Genomic DNA, 15,709 nt, shown 5'->3' with positions numbered 1-15,709 from the left:
CATCCTCCAAGCGGCTGTCACCCAGATCAGCAGGCTGCCCTGCAGAGACATATCCTAACTCAAGTGAAAAGGAGAGAAACTCCACGTTTGCCAGCTACTTGTGCCTTGCCTGGAAGAGGGCAGGAAGGATTTTTCCTAAATGGACCAGGGAAGTGCTGCCCCGTTCTGTGTGACCAGGGTGTGTGCCTCAAAAACCCACTCTTAGGGGGAAAATGAGATTTGTCACTTGAGGCACAGCCACACTGCCTCGGCTCCAGTAGGAGGGAAGAAATATTACCTGGGTGCCGAGGTGCCCACTATCTTGTCCTCATCAATAGCAGCTGATGCTCCTCTGGGGTATTGCTGTAACAATGTCACTTCTCTTTCCTCAGTAGCACCGGGTTTATTCTTTGTCCTGTGGCAAAGCCTTTGGTCTAGTGTCCCCTTCGGGTTCTGCTTCTGTCCCCTGGGGTCTGGTGCGGGGCCATGCAGGCGGGCGAGGAATGGGAATCCTGGCTGAGCAAAGAAAGCTGGGAGAGGGCCACGGGCAAAGATATTGGGGTCTGTGGGTGCTGCATAGGCTGGACAGGGGGCATTTGAGAGGGGCTAAAGGGGCTGGAACAGCCCCTAACCTGTTGGTAAGAGGGTCTGCTGCTTTGAAAGGGGGCTTGCACCGTACGGGTGCGTGCCGGGACTTCGCTCAGGGGTCCCGGCAGTGCCCCCAGCCTTGATGCCAAGAGCCTTTGGTGTCCGGTGCTTGCAGAAATAAGAGAAACAGAAACGGCTCCGCTCCCCCCTCGGCGGGCTGCGGGCTCGGGGCGCTGCGGGAGCGGGGCGGGGGGCGCAGGGAAGGAGCCGGGCGAGGAAGGAAGCAGCAAACGCTGAGCCCGTGACTCACGGTGCGGAATGACTAATGCCGGCAGGGAACAGCGCGTTTCGGGCACGGGAGCGGGGCGGAGAGCCCGCTGCGCATCGCCGAGGGGGTCGGGGAGCCCAAGGGGACTCGGGGGGCGGCGGCACCCCCTGCTCCGGGTGCGCGCCCCCCGCACCCTCTGCGCGCGGCCAGGGTCGGTCCGGAGCCCCCCGGAGCCCCCCGAAATCCCCGGGGGCAGCTTGCGCGCATCCTGCGCGCCCCCCGCCGCCGCCTCCCCCGGTTCCCCCCGCGGGTGGCGGCTGCCCGTGGCCGCCGGTGGCACCGCGGCGGGAGGAGGAGCGCGCCTGTGCAGCGCCGGGAGGACGGGCCCAGCCTGTGCCGCGTTACACAACCGCCCGCCGCCACCGGGCACTTTCACAAGTCCCGCCGCGCAGCGCCGGCAGCCCTCCCGCAGCCGCTTTTGCGCCCCGCTCCGCCCGCCCTGCCCCTGCCCCACTCGTGTCCCACCTTCCCCGGGCCATGTCCCCCCTGGGAAGAGGCAGCCCGGGGCTGGAGGAGACCCCCGGTGCCGGGGGGGCAGCGCGCAGAGGTCGGGCATGGCACTGAGAGCGGCTCCGGGACGCGCATCCTGCCAGACGGTACGTGCGGGGCGCAGGGGGGAAGGGATGGGGGGTCGTGCCCTCGGTGGGGTGGGGGACCCGCCGCCTGACACGGCCCGGGAGGTCCCGGTGAAGTTTTGGGGACGGGAGGGTCGCCAGGGGGGCTGCCGGCCGGGAAGGCGTTTGGGCAGGGGGCTGCTTTCTGAAAATACGGCGGAGGAAAAAGCTCCGAAGCCTTGCGCCCGAGCGCAGGATGGAAAAGGCAGGGTGCGAAGTTAGCCCTCCCCCCGGGGCTGGGGCGGCGGGCGGCTTTAGGGACCGGTTGCATGGCGAGCGGGGAATTGGGGGGGTCCCAAAGCCCCTCTCCGAAAGCTGAGCACGCCTCGAAGCCGAGCCCGGTGGTTCCCGGCTCCCGAGCCCCAGGTTGTGCTGCTGTGCACCACCAGTGCTGCCCGACCGACGGAGATGGGGACGGGTGGCTGGAGTCGCCTCGTTTTTGGGGCAGAAGGACGGCTCGTCCCTGTCCTTGCGCTGCTGGCTTGCTGCTCCCCAGTCCCCACCAGTGGGACTGGGAACTGGGAGCGGCGGCTCTGCGTGGTGCGGGTGGTCTTCGGCGCTCCTGCGAGTGCCGGTGGGAGCAGCGGGTGGCTTCGGGAGGATGCGGTGTGACCCCCCCCCGTCCTGAACTTAGCACCACGGCGTGTACTGCTTGGGCTGGGAATTTGTTTAATTTCTGTAAACTTCCTAGGCTGCGCTGCCTTGCTGTAATTAGCCAGTGAAAAAGAAAAAAATGCATTTAGGTTTTTGATTTGCTAGAAAATGTATTCAAAAAAGAAAAAAAAAAAGAGAGAGACTTTTCCTGTAACATGCTAAATCAGAGCAAATCAGCGTGCTGGTGATGGCAAATCAGCAGAGGAGCAGGGCACCCCGTGCACTGACAGCCGTAGCGGCAGCGCTCGGGGCTCCGTGGCTGCCCAACTTCTGACACACGCGAGGAGAGCAGGGGCGGTGGTGAGGCCAGAAATGGGAGCTGGTGTGGACGGGAGGCATTGGTGTCTGTGGGGCTACCCGCGTTCGCTGCTGAGCCCTCATGATTTTTCTGGACGATGTAAGAGGAAAAATGTAAATTGCCATAGGAGTGGTTACTTGCTGCTCATTTATTCTGTTCAATCAGAGAAATTAGTTGATCTAGAAGAAAAAGTAAAATTGGTTTGATTTTTTTTTTTTAATAAACTGCAAACTTCAGTGAAATTTGGCAGTAAGACCTGCGATGGTTCCTGTTTTTTAGCCACTCGGTTTATGTCTGTATTGAATTATTTCGCTGGTTTAAGGCACACATCAAGTACTCAAAAATAGCTCAGGGTTCAAAATTAAAATTAGCGAGTGAGCAGTTCATAATTAAAGTCTCATGGCGTTGGAAGCGACACTGGATTTCAGAGATGCTGATGTCAAACGCGACTTCTGCTCATTAGTAGTATCAGAAAATTGGTACAATGTCTTTACAGTTTGGATCTGGGGCTTGTCTATACACAGAAGTGGCATTGTTTTGTCCTAAATTACGCAACTACCCAAGATTCACGTGTGGTGATACAAAGGTTTTAATGCCAACATGGCTCATTCCTCTGAGACTGGGGGAGCAAGCTGTGTGCCTGTACCAGGACACCTGATCCGGGCTCGTACCAGGATAGTGAGGGATTCTGATGGAATAGTATGTCTTTAACCAAAGTGGTAAAGCATCTGAAAACCTAAATAGTGTGGACCAGTCTTGGTTGGTGTTATTAAAATGCTGTGTTTGGGCGTCCCATACACACCTCCTTTTCCCTCGTTTCTCTGCTACTTGTGGTTGTGTGCAAGGACTCTGGCACCGAGCCCTCCTGCCCCGTGGTGGCGTGCCTGCAGCACCCTTTGGGGCCTGGTTTGTCGCTCATGTCCCACCCAAGCCTGGGTTGTAGGCGAGCTCAAGACGGTGGCGATGCCCTGCCAAGCGCCCCGTGCCCCGCTGGGCCTGCCGGCCATGCCTCCGCTCACCATAGACCCACCAGATTCGGTCAATGCACATGGGGTGCATGCAATTAATGAGAGAAGTTGACCTACTTGATTTTCCATTATTGGCTTTGGCCTTGTCTACACAGAGAGATTACACCAGTTTAGTTTAAGTCCATTTTTAAAGTGATTTGATTAACCTGGTGTGACCTCGCGCACAGACGTTCTTATTTGGGTTCATGTGGACTTATTTTGGTTGAACCTGCCCTGAGTCAATTTACACAGAACTGAAATTAGCTGTGCCTAAACTGAAAGGAGAACTTGCATCTCTGTGTTATGACAACTTTTGCATGAAGGAGGACCTTCTATAGAACTTGGCACAGAGTGAAATTCATAGAACCATAGAATCGTTAAGGTTGGAAAAGCGCCCTCCGAGATCATCTGGTCCAACCATCCCCCTACCACCGATATCACCCAATAACCTATGACCCTAAGCACCAAAAAATTGCCAACAAATCTGTAGGAGACTGGAAGCTATTCATAGCAAAGTTGTTAAAAATAAATAAAAAAGAGCAAAACCTAACTATCTTACCAAGACAAAAGAAGGAGTCCCAGTGATCCTGGTTGTGGGATGCCAAAAGCAGTGGCACCAGGCTGCTGCAACCATACGCCAGGCTTGCATGGCGTGGCTTGCAGCAAGGCTCTCCCGTGGCTCATCAGCTGCAGAGGAGGGAAAGTGTTTGTATCCTGTACACGGAGTCCCTACGCAGTCAAAAAAACAAAAAACGTGATGCAGGGAACTATAGGCGTGCTGGTTTGAATGCAATAGTACACGGTGTCTCATGACGTATTTTGTAGGAAAGAATAATTAGACATGGAAATAATGAGGAAGAAGGATAAATTGCAACAAGATTTTATCAAAAAAATGGATTGTGCTAGACTAATCTAACATCTTTTTTATATAACAGATTTCTTAGGTGGGGTAGTGCAGGAATGTGATTTATGTGAAGCCAAGCATTTGATACCATGCCCCACAGGACAGTGTTGCTTAAAAGGAAGATGGTGGTTCAATACGAGAGCTGAGAGGTGGAGAAGGAGCTGACTAAGCAAAAGGTACAAGAGTTGCATCCAAATAAAGTTGTCTGATGGGACACTGGTGTTCAAAGAGGGCCTTTGGGTTGGAAGCGAACGGATCTGCTGCTCCCAAGGACCATCAGGATGGGGCCGCGATGAGCTGGGGGAGTGCTGGGTGTGTGCCCGGCGGGACACGGGGCTGGGAGGTGGCCTTGGAGGGAGGAGGACTGGATTATCATATGAAAGGAATTTAGATGACTTTGTTGATTGGAGTGATAGAAATAAAATGACATTTAATAGTGCTGGGTGCAAAGTCATGCAGAGTTTTGTGCGTTGAGACCAACAACAAGAATTTTGAGTGTGAAACAGGCTCGTCACTGGCGGGGACAGAGGGCAGAGATGTGGAGGCACTGGGTGGCCCCGGGTACCTGTGGGCAAGTGGTGGGATTTTATCGTTGGTTTTATCATTGTACAAGAGCTTTCTGTTGCTTGTGGTGTAGTCTGTGGGGATACCGCATGGCTCTGGACACCCCCATCAAGAAAATGTTAGATTAGAATGGCAGGAGGGTGAGAGATATGATCACACAAATGGACTCTCTATGGAATGACGTGTGATTAAACACCTTAATTTGTTTAGCTCCGGCCAATTGAACAAATGAAGGCACAGGTTACAATAGGTCTTTTTACGCACAGCTGGGACTAAATGGCAAGAAGGAGGAAAAACTGTGTAAGTCAAAAGATAGCATCCACACGAGATTAAATTGTGTAAGTTGGTCATGAATAAATTTGAATGGGAAATTAGAAGAAAGCTTCCAACTACCTAAGGATTGTGGTTGTGTAATAGTCTTTCAATTAGGGTAGTTTTGAGATAGATCTTGATAATCTTATGAAAGAGATTATACAGTTAAATTAGAGAGTTCCTGGAGATAGGAAATTAAGTTTGCAGAATTAGCCCTTTGGTCTCCAGTATATCTGTATTTTTAATGCGAGGTTGAAAGGAGATTGGACCGGGTTTTGTTTGCACTGTTACATTAACCCCATGCATCAAGGCTTCTGCTGTTTTTCTGGGAGCCATGGCAAGAGAGAGTTGTCCCCATTGCTGCAGAATCAGCCTTTTTTTTTTCCCCATGTTCGCCTTCCTCCCAAGCAGTACATGTTGGCCGCAGGTCAAGGTGTAAGGAAATCCTGCGGTGCGGAGGCTCCTTGTGGTGTTAGGCTGGCACGACTGCCTGCGGTGTTTTCTGGCGTGCTTCCTGGCTTAACCTGTTCATCAGATTTTGGGACAGAGAGGAGTTTTTCCTTCAGGTCGCTCCGTGAGTATCCACAGTGTACTTCGTGATATATTTTCAGGGATTGGTTGCTAACGTTGTTTAATGAACTTTGTGTGGTTGCAAGGATGTGCAGTCTGGGCAGTGATTTTCACCCACCCTGCTTTTCCGTGTCACGGTGCCGTTTCATCATGTGTGCTAATGATGCGAACTGTAAATTTGATGAAGGATGTGAGGATGTGTTCTGGGGCTCCTGATGGTTGAAGAGACGTGAAGTCAGCACTAGAAGCATTATTTCCTGAGGTTGGAGAGCTGGTGTTCCTGTCCTCACTGTTCTCTTTCTACCTGATATTCCTAAAATATGTTGCAAATCAGCCCTGCTCTGGTACTGATCAGAGAAAAATCCTGTAATTTGTGCAGAAAAACCTCTAGAATAGATATGAGATTGCTGGCCTTTAGTGATGAGTTGGTAATTTTAGCAAGACAGTTGTGTTATAAGAAAGTTGATGCATAATGTGCATCCTATTCCTTTTTCTTATTACAGGAAAGAGAGGGGGGAAAGGGGGGAAAAAAGACAGAAAGCAAGCAGGGAAGCAAGAAGGAAAACAGCTTGACTTAGCCTGAAGCAGAGATCACATACCTGATAAACTGCTTCTTAAGAGAAATTGAAATATGGAAAAACGACAGTGCAGACGAGGATAATACCGAGGTTGTAGACAAGGAAGTGCGCTAACCAAACTCCGCGGAGCTGCTGAAACGCATCGGATCATCTGACTGTGACTTGTATTCTCAGCAAACACAGTTGTATAATTGATTAATTTGTCAACATCTCCGTAGAGCACAGCACTATGGTAACTAAGAGGCTCGCTCACCATTTTCCAGGGAGCCCTGAAAAATGCCTTGGGAGGGCGGCAGGGAGGCAGGGCAGCACCTTGGAGGTCCGGCTGGGGAGGATGGATGCACACACACGAGTGCACTTGGGCACACACCCATGGTTGGAAGCAGCCCCTGGCCAGGGCAGGAAGGTGAACTTGGGGTGGTCAGATGGTGACGGGCACTTGTGGGACGCTTCTGGGGCACCACAGAGGTGTCTTGGAGTTGGCTTGCAGTATTTGCACCAGAGGTTACCCTCTGTGCTGTGCTCATCCCGTCTCCAGGCAGGGATTTAGGCAAGCCCCTCGGGTCCCCATGACAGTATAACACCTCAGCAGGCACTTCTACACCTCCGTTTCCCCACAATTTGTGTTCCCTCTCCCAGATAAGCGACGTACAAGTCAATGTCAGCCGTTTTGCTGGGTGGCAGGTGTAGGCAGATGGGTTAATTGATTGACTAATAGCTGAATGCCAAGGTATTTGCAGGTGTGTTTATTCTTGTTTACAAACTGCCCGAGCTCAAGCAAGATTTTCAAGTATGTAGCAACGGCAGGAATCATATCCATAAAAATGCTAATCTCCTCTCTTGCTTCATCCGTTCAGCCCACAAACACACGCATACACATATGCGTAAAAGAAATTAATAAGGTTTGTTTGTTCTCTTCTGGGCTCAGCCTACTTTAATCTTATTTTAACTCACAGCGCAGCGCGGCGCATTGCTTCAGGACAATAAAGTTTTGACCGTCAGCAGCATAATAAGTAAACCATTTTTTGGAGAAATAAATAAACAAAAGATGAGCTGATAACAGCTCCCGTTGCTGTTAATTATTTCGCATAGACGCTGAAGCATTATAAGAAGACTTCTAAGTAATTCAAAGGATTTTTCTGAAAGGGATAAGCCAAACCCCTGGCCCTGCTGAAGGACCTCTCCCAGGGCATCAGCAGAAGGAAAATAGATATCCTGGGGATATCAGCCTTGGGGTCTGTGCCACCGAAGGCCCTACTGCCCGAACTGCAAGTATGTCTTCACGTCTTGAGGAGGATGCTGTGCGTTTGGTCCGGTTACAGCAAACCCAGCAATTAGAGAGGCTGTAAGAGCTGGGGAGGTTACACCCGCGCCAAGGAAGTTGGGCTGCAAACCTGTTCGTCCCGTCGCTGAGCGCAGCGTACGCAGCCATGATTTACAGTAAATTAGAAATATTCATGCTGATCAAAGTGTTTCTAATCACGTTTTATTAAGTGTGTGCATTAAGTGAGTCATGTGTGGCGAAAAGGTGGGACTTTGGTTGGCTCCGCTACTGCTGGCCATGTTAAGGAGGAGTATCAACAGTTTGCTTTACACTCAAACAGAATACTTGGAAAGGCTTTGTTTTGGAGCAGGCTTTTAACGGAAGGGGCACGGTAGGAAGTGTTAACAAAACAAACTCTGTGTGCTAATCTTAACACCTACATCTTCTGTTTAATCTTGCTTATTGCGGCGGACTGAGCCTTGTCATTAGCAGAGACAATGAGTCAATGTAGAAAAAGCGAGTTCCTTCATTTTCTCTGCATCTGAAGCTCTGGGGTTGGCCTTCTGGATGGCAGTAGTGATTTGGAGATGTGCTATTGCAGAGGGAGTGCACGTCGGCCCTTGGGGGCCAGTCTTGGGATTCTCCTTGCTCATTCTGCTGGAGCTGGGGCCTCCATGGATCCCAGTGCCTTCCTTACCTGGGGCATCTTCACGTCTCCTGGTACACGGTTCTTTTACTGAAAATTGTGTTACGTGGGGAGATTGCGTGCAATTCTGTATTGCTGCTTTCTGGAGATTCTTCAGTTTGGAAGGAGAATGCCCCAGAAGAATTTTTAGAGTAAGAGAGTGTGTGTGATTCTGCAATACTGTCCATAAGGGAGAAAGATTTTTTATCTAAAATGAGAGAAAAATAAGTGCAATTCTCTAAAATTGTCACTAAACCATTTGGAAACAAGAAATGAGGCTGGATCAGAACTCCATCCAGAGCACATGTTTTGAATCTGGAGCTGAATTCCTTATCATGGGTGTATTCATAAATGCAACTAGTAGAGCAACCGAGATTTGGAGTGTTGGATTGATTTGATGGTTGGAAATAGGCTGTTGTGGCTAGAGCAGAACCTCTTCTTTCACTCAAGGGATGGATAAAGACTAAATCAAAAGAGGATGACAACTTCTATGTTTTGATTTCTTTTAAAAGGAAAGCATATGAATATTAACAGGCTGGAATAGCATCTTTCTTAAAAGTTGTCCTTAGAGATGATGTATTATATTAATGTGAATTTGACTGCACGGTAAGTAAAATTTTATATATATAAGTCATTATCTTATTCCAAAAACTGTCATATCTTGGAAACTGTTCTGGAATTTTCTAGTATAGTCCAGTTTGAGTAAAAGGAGGTATCAGTGAACAAGTCAGATAATGAGCTGCTTTACATAAAAGGCATAATGTCCATTTATGATGTATAGAAGTCCTAAGAGAGATAAATAGACAGTTTAATCTTCTTTGGACCGTGTTTGAAATGTTCTTTTTATGAGGCATTCCTGACTGTTCCAGAGCTTACTGCTCAGACACTTTCATGGACTTCGTTTCTGTTTGACTTACAGCTCTGCAGGGTCCTTTACAGGCAAACGCAGGCAAATTTTCTTCAGTTGTATTTATTTGGTTCCTTGACCTCAAAGTAATTTTTTTTTGTGATGTAGGTGTTGTCAAACATTTTCTTCTGACCTGGTTGCTTTTGCCAGACCCGGCTGTTAGCACAAGGGACGAACAGTACCAGCAGGAACAGTCACACAAATTGTGGGGTTTGTCTTTGGCATCTTTGGCTCAGCGCTGAGGAGCTCTGCAGTTGACTTGAGAGGGTCTCTGCAGTAACGAAGTGTGTGGAGTTTGGAGCCACTGCACTAAACGCGTCTTTTTCCTTCTTTGTAAGTTCTTGAGATAAATTTACTGTGGAAAAGAGGATTGCTGGATGAATTAAATTAGATTAACTAAGCACTGTTTTTCTCCCTGTATTTCTATCAGTGTCTTGGCTTTGAGAGTTTGCCCACAGAACAGCTATTTTTCTGAGCAAAAGCGTGGCATTTACTTTTGTCTTTCCAGACATGAATGTCATGTTTTATTAGGGAATCATCTCAATCAGCTTTACTAGCAGCTGATTTTCCTCCCAGCCTTGCAACACTTGCAATATCTTCAATCAGAGAAGAGCCCTGATGGGGAAATGTTGTTGGAAGGAGGACATGCAACGCCGGAGTCTGGCAGAGCAGGATTGCTCTTCTGCATAGAGGAAGCAAGCATCTGTGAGATATTAAAAACTTTTGACAGGGATGGGAAGATAATTCCCAAGATAATTCCACATCAAGCATCACTCTGGCTTCTGTCTCCTGCCAGGCTTCCTAAGCCCTAGGTCATAAGGTTAGAGGGAGCTGTGGGCTGCTTGTGGCATCCCTCACCTGTGGATGAGGACCTTCCCTACAGCCCATCGCCACCAGAGCCGGATCGCCTGTCGTCACCCGCCCATTAAGGATGACTGCTTCCAAAGCATTAGCATTCATGTCAGGACTAGATATGGATCAGCACAGGCTTAAATCATTGTCAGGAACAGATGTGAGATACCTAATCAGTTATTTCCTTAGGAAAATGAGTTTGATTGCATGAATAGTTGTAAATATTTCATTCAGCGACTCAGCTACTACAGCTATGGTAAACAAGCTTCAGAGAGGCATTTTGTGGTACTGCACTTGATTTCTTATTCATCTACACTTCAGCGTAGAAGAAAGCAGCTTAGGTACTTTGGATTACTTTTTGTGACAGCACGGCTGGCAACCAGGGGCTCGCTTGAAGAGAGACGAGCACGCTTAGCCCTAAAAACCACACCAGCTTCAGCCTGGTTGGCTTACAGCATGCAGAATTTGCCCACACAGAACACAAAACTAGAAGAGATGTTCGTGTTAGGAAGGATGTAACACTAATTTCTGTGATCTTACAAGGAATTTTACTACTGACCTTTCGCAGCTGGCCTGGTGGGAGGAGGAGAAGGAAGGAGAAAGGTGGTTTTTCTCTCTGCCTAATTGAATGTTTTCCCTGCTTGAGTTTTGGCTAAACCACTGTGAAAATGCTTGTGATTTATAGGAGACGTACACGAAAGCAGTGCAGGAAAGAAAGTGCAGGCTGCGAGTACAGATGATGTTTGCCTCTCCAACACGGTGTGAAATCCCGAGGAAACTGGGACTGCTAGCTAAAGGTCACGGACATTTTTAACTTCTGCTGCTGGCTTCGTGCTACTGCGTAAATGTTCGTCAGGGGTTGTGCTGGCCTTGGTGATGTTACGTAGTCAGATTATCACAGGAACAAGCTCCCTTTCAACCCGTCTGTTTTGTGGGCACGTACATTGCAGTATCTTTCATCAGCTGGTTTTAATGTTTATCTTCTGAGCCAGCCTACTTTTATGGTGTTAAATATAGTATGGATGCTGCTGGTATGTGGATATATGGTTTAAGGTGCTTTGGTCGCAAAAGCCCAGAGTAACAGATTTGTGTCTGTCCTACTTCTGGAAAGCACAAACAAATCCCACTGCCTGCACCCAGGAATTACACAGGTGGTTAACACAAGAGGCACGTGCCAGCAGATCTTCGTTCTCCAGTGCTCTTTGCACTGTGTCTCAGGGGAGATGCTGTCTCACGCTGCAGCCTTTTCTGCTGGCCAGTCTCTTACCTGAGAGTTACCCTTCGAGACAGATGGGCCCATGCTTTTAACTTACTGGCTGTGATGGAGTCCTGGTTGTGACTCACAGGAGGAGGATTCTTAGTGTAAGAACATTGCGGATAAGAAATAAAACTCATTTTAAAATGTTCTGTATGCTCACGCAGTTGTTGAGGGACAGATCTTTTCCACTTTTAGAGTTTAAAAAAAAAAAACCTTGAGAGAGAATCCCCAAAGCGAAGGGGACATTCAGTCGTGCTGAGTCATATTTTGTTATTTTGGTTGATTATCCAGCCAGCCATGCAAATAAACTGCAAGGGAAAAAAAAAAAAAAAAAAGTGTGTGAATGTCTTATCTATGACAGAATGAGGACTCGGGTCTTTGTGCATAATATGTGTAACAACAATGACCCAGTATTAAACTGCTCCAGTGGCTGTCATATTTGTAGTCTAAAAATGATAACGAAGTAATAAGAGAGAGAGACATGTTGATGTTTATCTCCTCTTTTCCTCTTTCGGAGCAAAAGTTTTGCTTTCTCATTACATTTCCAGTGCAGATTTGCAGTACTGTGCAGAATGATGAATCCGATTGCAGTTAATTGTTTAAATATTCTTTTATTCCTGAAGCTTTCAGAACAAATAACATCTTTTGAGGAGGTAGTTGAGAAGCGATACGGGCAAGATATTGCAAAAGGGAATATTGGATGTGAAGTTAAAAGTGTCTCAGAGAAGAGAAAGAGAAGGTGCGGAGGTTGTTCTAAAGAAGGAAGGAAAACCAGCTATATTATTAACACTTCCAGTAACATAAGTGGCAGCAATTCTTCTTGGAAAAAAAAAAAAGTGTGAGCTTCAATGGTTCAAATCCATCCTTGGTGTAACTGCAATAGAATTAGACTTGGATCAACAGCTTTGCTGGTTCATAAGTCTTATGGGGTTACTGCATACAAATACTGTAAATGAGCGTGACTTTGTCCAAAATGCATTTAATGACTGTATTTATCGTCTGTCTGTCTTCTTCATAGTAAACAAGAAGGAGAAGGTCTTGTAGCCACAGAAAATATTTTGCATCGTGCTGTCTAACTAGGGCCATTATTAGCTGTTCTCTGCTCAAAAGAGCCGTTCTTTAGGGTAGCTGAAGCACAAACACGCTTGGTCTTTGGGACCCCTTTGCAGCCATATTATGTATTTGTAATGCAGGAAATAAAACACTGGATAGAAAATTACCACTTCAAGACAAGTGTGGGTTATTTTGGAAATTCTGAGCAATTAGGTGAATTTTCTCACAATAACACTCACATCCAGTGCTTAATCATACACTTGAAACAAGTGGGCTCAGACCTTATGAAAAGTGTTTACTTGTTCAGCTTTAAGGCACAGGCCAAGAAATAACTTGATCGGATTAGTCGGGGTTGAATAGGAACAGCAGCAAATAGAATCAAACGAGTGTGAACGATGCTGCTGTGCTCTGCATTAGGAAAATATCTGCCAGCTGCCGTTGCAGAGCATAATCCCGCAAGATGCTGACGCCTCCGGTTCCCGTTGCCCGAGGAAGCCAGGGCAGGGTTCCTCGGGCGTGCGGTTCCCATCGCTCACCTGAGTCACACAGCATTTTTTTTTTTTTAAATCCTTCTTTTCCCTCTTACATAAAAGCTGGTTCTTTTCTACCTCCTCTTTCTTGAAAGGCTCTGGACGCTTGCAGGGCCGGGGTGCGTGGCTGGTTATTCTCAGCTGCAAGATTACAGAGATGGCAGCAGTAAGGTCAGTGGGGCACGGACACGGCTCAGCTGGAGAGCAGATGCGAGGAGATCATTTAAGGAAAGCAGCTGAAATTCCCGGAGCCAAATGAGGATAAGACAAATTTTGAAATGTAAGCGCTTTGTTTAAATTCCTTTTGACTTACATGCACGTTATACCTGGAACGCTCCCGAATTAAACACACCGAGAGGGTAAAGAAGTTTTTCTTAGCTTGAACTTGGACGCGTGAAGCCAGAGATATAAAATGAGGTCAGTTAGCTCAGCTGCAGTGAATCCTTTGATATTCATTTAATGGGTAAGTAGATAAAACTCTAAGTAAGCCTGCATGTAAGACTTTGAATTTTAACTACTAGAGCTCTTTATAATTTTCTCACAGGTCTTTCACATGGGGCAGTTGAATTGTTCAGACAGCTAGTGCTGCTCCACTTCTGCTGCAGGAGAATCAATGCTTCACTGCATGGCCCCGGGGCCCGTTCTCTCCTTTCTTTTCTGTCTCTGAACCAGAGCTGAGAGGTGGGCTGGTGCTGGGAAATGCCATCGTTTTGGCAGTGTTCAGGTTTGAGATTTGGGCTGAAGTTCAGAGTTTTAACTCTGGATCAGCAGCTGAATTCTCCTCTGCTATGGGGAGGCTTTCAATCTGGTTTAGACCTATCTCTAATCCTTTTGTCATAATATTTCCTTTTTTTTGAATAGCTTCCTTATGTATTGAGTTCCAGAAATTCCAGGCTGGTGATACACATGAGAAACAGATTGCAACAGAGAGCAGATTATATTACTCAGGTCTAGGATTACGGAGGCAAAACGCTTTTTCTTCAAGTTGTTTTAGAAAGGGAGAAGAATCTTCCTTTTTTTTGATTTATCAGTAGAAATTTGGGATCAAATGAATCCTGAGCTGTCCTTCCACTGGTCACTCAGTGGTCACTTGAGGAAAAAATAGTGAACTGTTGTTTTTTTCTCACTCCTTTGCTTGGAAATCAGTTCTTATCAGTGCTACATATTAAAGTGAGTTCTAAGACTCTAGTCTGATGCTTCAGGAAGCTTATTTTAGGAGGGAAGACTTGACTGGATGCCAGTAGACAGGGCTAATCGTCGGGACATCTGGATTCACTTCTTAACTCTGCTGGCTGACCTTGGGCCAACGATTTAGGTCAAACTTTTCCAAAATGTGCATTGTTTGTAGGTGCTTGTGCTGGGTTTTGGCATTACTTAAAATTAGGCTGTAGCTGCATTTACTATTTCAAATCCAGCTTCCCAAAACTGGGACACTCATAAAAAGACAGAAGTGAAATGTGTGCCCCTGTTTCCTCACTTGTACAACAGGGATAAGCATGTTTATAGAGCATGCCAGGACTTCCTGACGTAGAAGCAGTGGAGGAGAAAGCAGCAAGATGCTTGCAGAGCATCGGAGAAGGCAACATTGTTCATAGAAAGCAAAGGAAAGTGAACAAGAACCAGACTCGCAAGACCTCCCAACAGCAGCCAAAGGGCTCCCTGGTACAGAGGACCCAGCAGATGTAAGGAAGCAGAGGAATGACAGAGGCAGGGATAGCTGGCTACCTGCAGGGTGTCTGTACCTCATCCAGCTGCCTCGTGGTGCATTGCCCAGCAGCAGCAGGGCCCTGGCTGAGTTTCCCTCTCTTGCAGGGGACGTGGCGTAGTGCAAGGACAGGGCAGTGCAGGAGAAACATGCCTTGTGCCTTCAGGATGCTCCAATTTGTGCCATACAGTCAGTCTGTGCACGCCAGAAAGGAATGGGCTGTATTAAACACCCAGTCATGTAGTGGAGGAGCACTGATAGTATTGGGCTTCTTTCATTAAATGAAGTCCAAATAGAGAAGTCTGGCACCGCCTTGCTTGTTCTTCAGGCAATTACCTGGGGACCCTGGGATGTGCTTGTCAGGGAGATGGCAATCAGTTCCTGCTTTCATCTCTGCTCATCCTGCAGCCTGTGAGAAGAAGGACTTTTAGCCAAGTCCTCACCAGAGCAGAGCAGTTGGGAAGTGGGGCCCTGGAAGCCCCAGTGACCCACTGCTGATGCATTTGAAGGCTCCTCCTTTCCCTGTGCAAGGCAAACAGCCCTCGGGCCTCACTTTTAGTTTTGCATTATGAGTTCCACCTGCAGCACAAGCAAACACAAAGCACAAATCTCCTCATCTGTACCATCCTCCAGAATCTGAAATGCATTTTATATACAAGCCGTAGAAAGAAGAAACTGAAAACAAAACAATATATATATTGTTTGAGCAGAAAAGGAGAACAGCTGAGGACATGGGTGCTGTTACTGCCTCCTTGAACAAACTGGTGGTTGATGGTTTAGCTTGAGTAGGTGGCTGATTTTCTTTATTGGGTAGTGATTGCATTTATTCTGCACACAGGGCCTAAAAGTAGGTAGTTCAATGGCACATAGACTTAGTTTGGGATGAGTTTCACCCGTAGTAAATCGAACAGAAAAGGAAACGCAAGCAGGATTTCAGGGTAGCACAACCAAAACTTGGTGTCCATCGTGTTTAAGCTGCAGAATCAAATTATTTGTTTTGTTGGCTTGCTTGTTTTTTAGCTTGTCGAGCTGCTTATTTCATTGCTGAAATTTGTTGGG

At 47.5% G+C, this 15,709-nt stretch overlaps 1 protein-coding gene across 4 annotated transcripts in view; it reads left to right on the top strand.

Moving 5' to 3' along the window:
- The window catches only part of PASD1 (PAS domain containing repressor 1), an 88,650-nt gene that overhangs the window by 41,184 nt on the left and 31,757 nt on the right, over window positions 1-15,709 (top strand). Inside the window, exon 1 of one of the 4 annotated variants that reach the window (XM_068697239.1) lies at window positions 815-1,491. The exons of 2 other annotated variants lie outside the window; for them this stretch is intronic. The gene's annotated coding sequence lies outside the window, so the exon portion shown is untranslated. Of the gene's footprint in view, window positions 1-814; window positions 1,492-9,557; window positions 13,226-15,709 lie in introns of those variants that run through there. One more of the 4 variants, XM_068697241.1, reaches the window with a different exon arrangement.

This window comes from Anas acuta, chromosome 13 (assembly GCF_963932015.1).
Source record: "Anas acuta chromosome 13, bAnaAcu1.1, whole genome shotgun sequence".
NCBI classification, from domain to species: domain Eukaryota; kingdom Metazoa; phylum Chordata; class Aves; order Anseriformes; family Anatidae; genus Anas; species Anas acuta.
The sequence above is the reverse complement of the archived record's forward strand: the minus strand, read 5'-3'. Positions and strand labels throughout refer to the sequence as shown.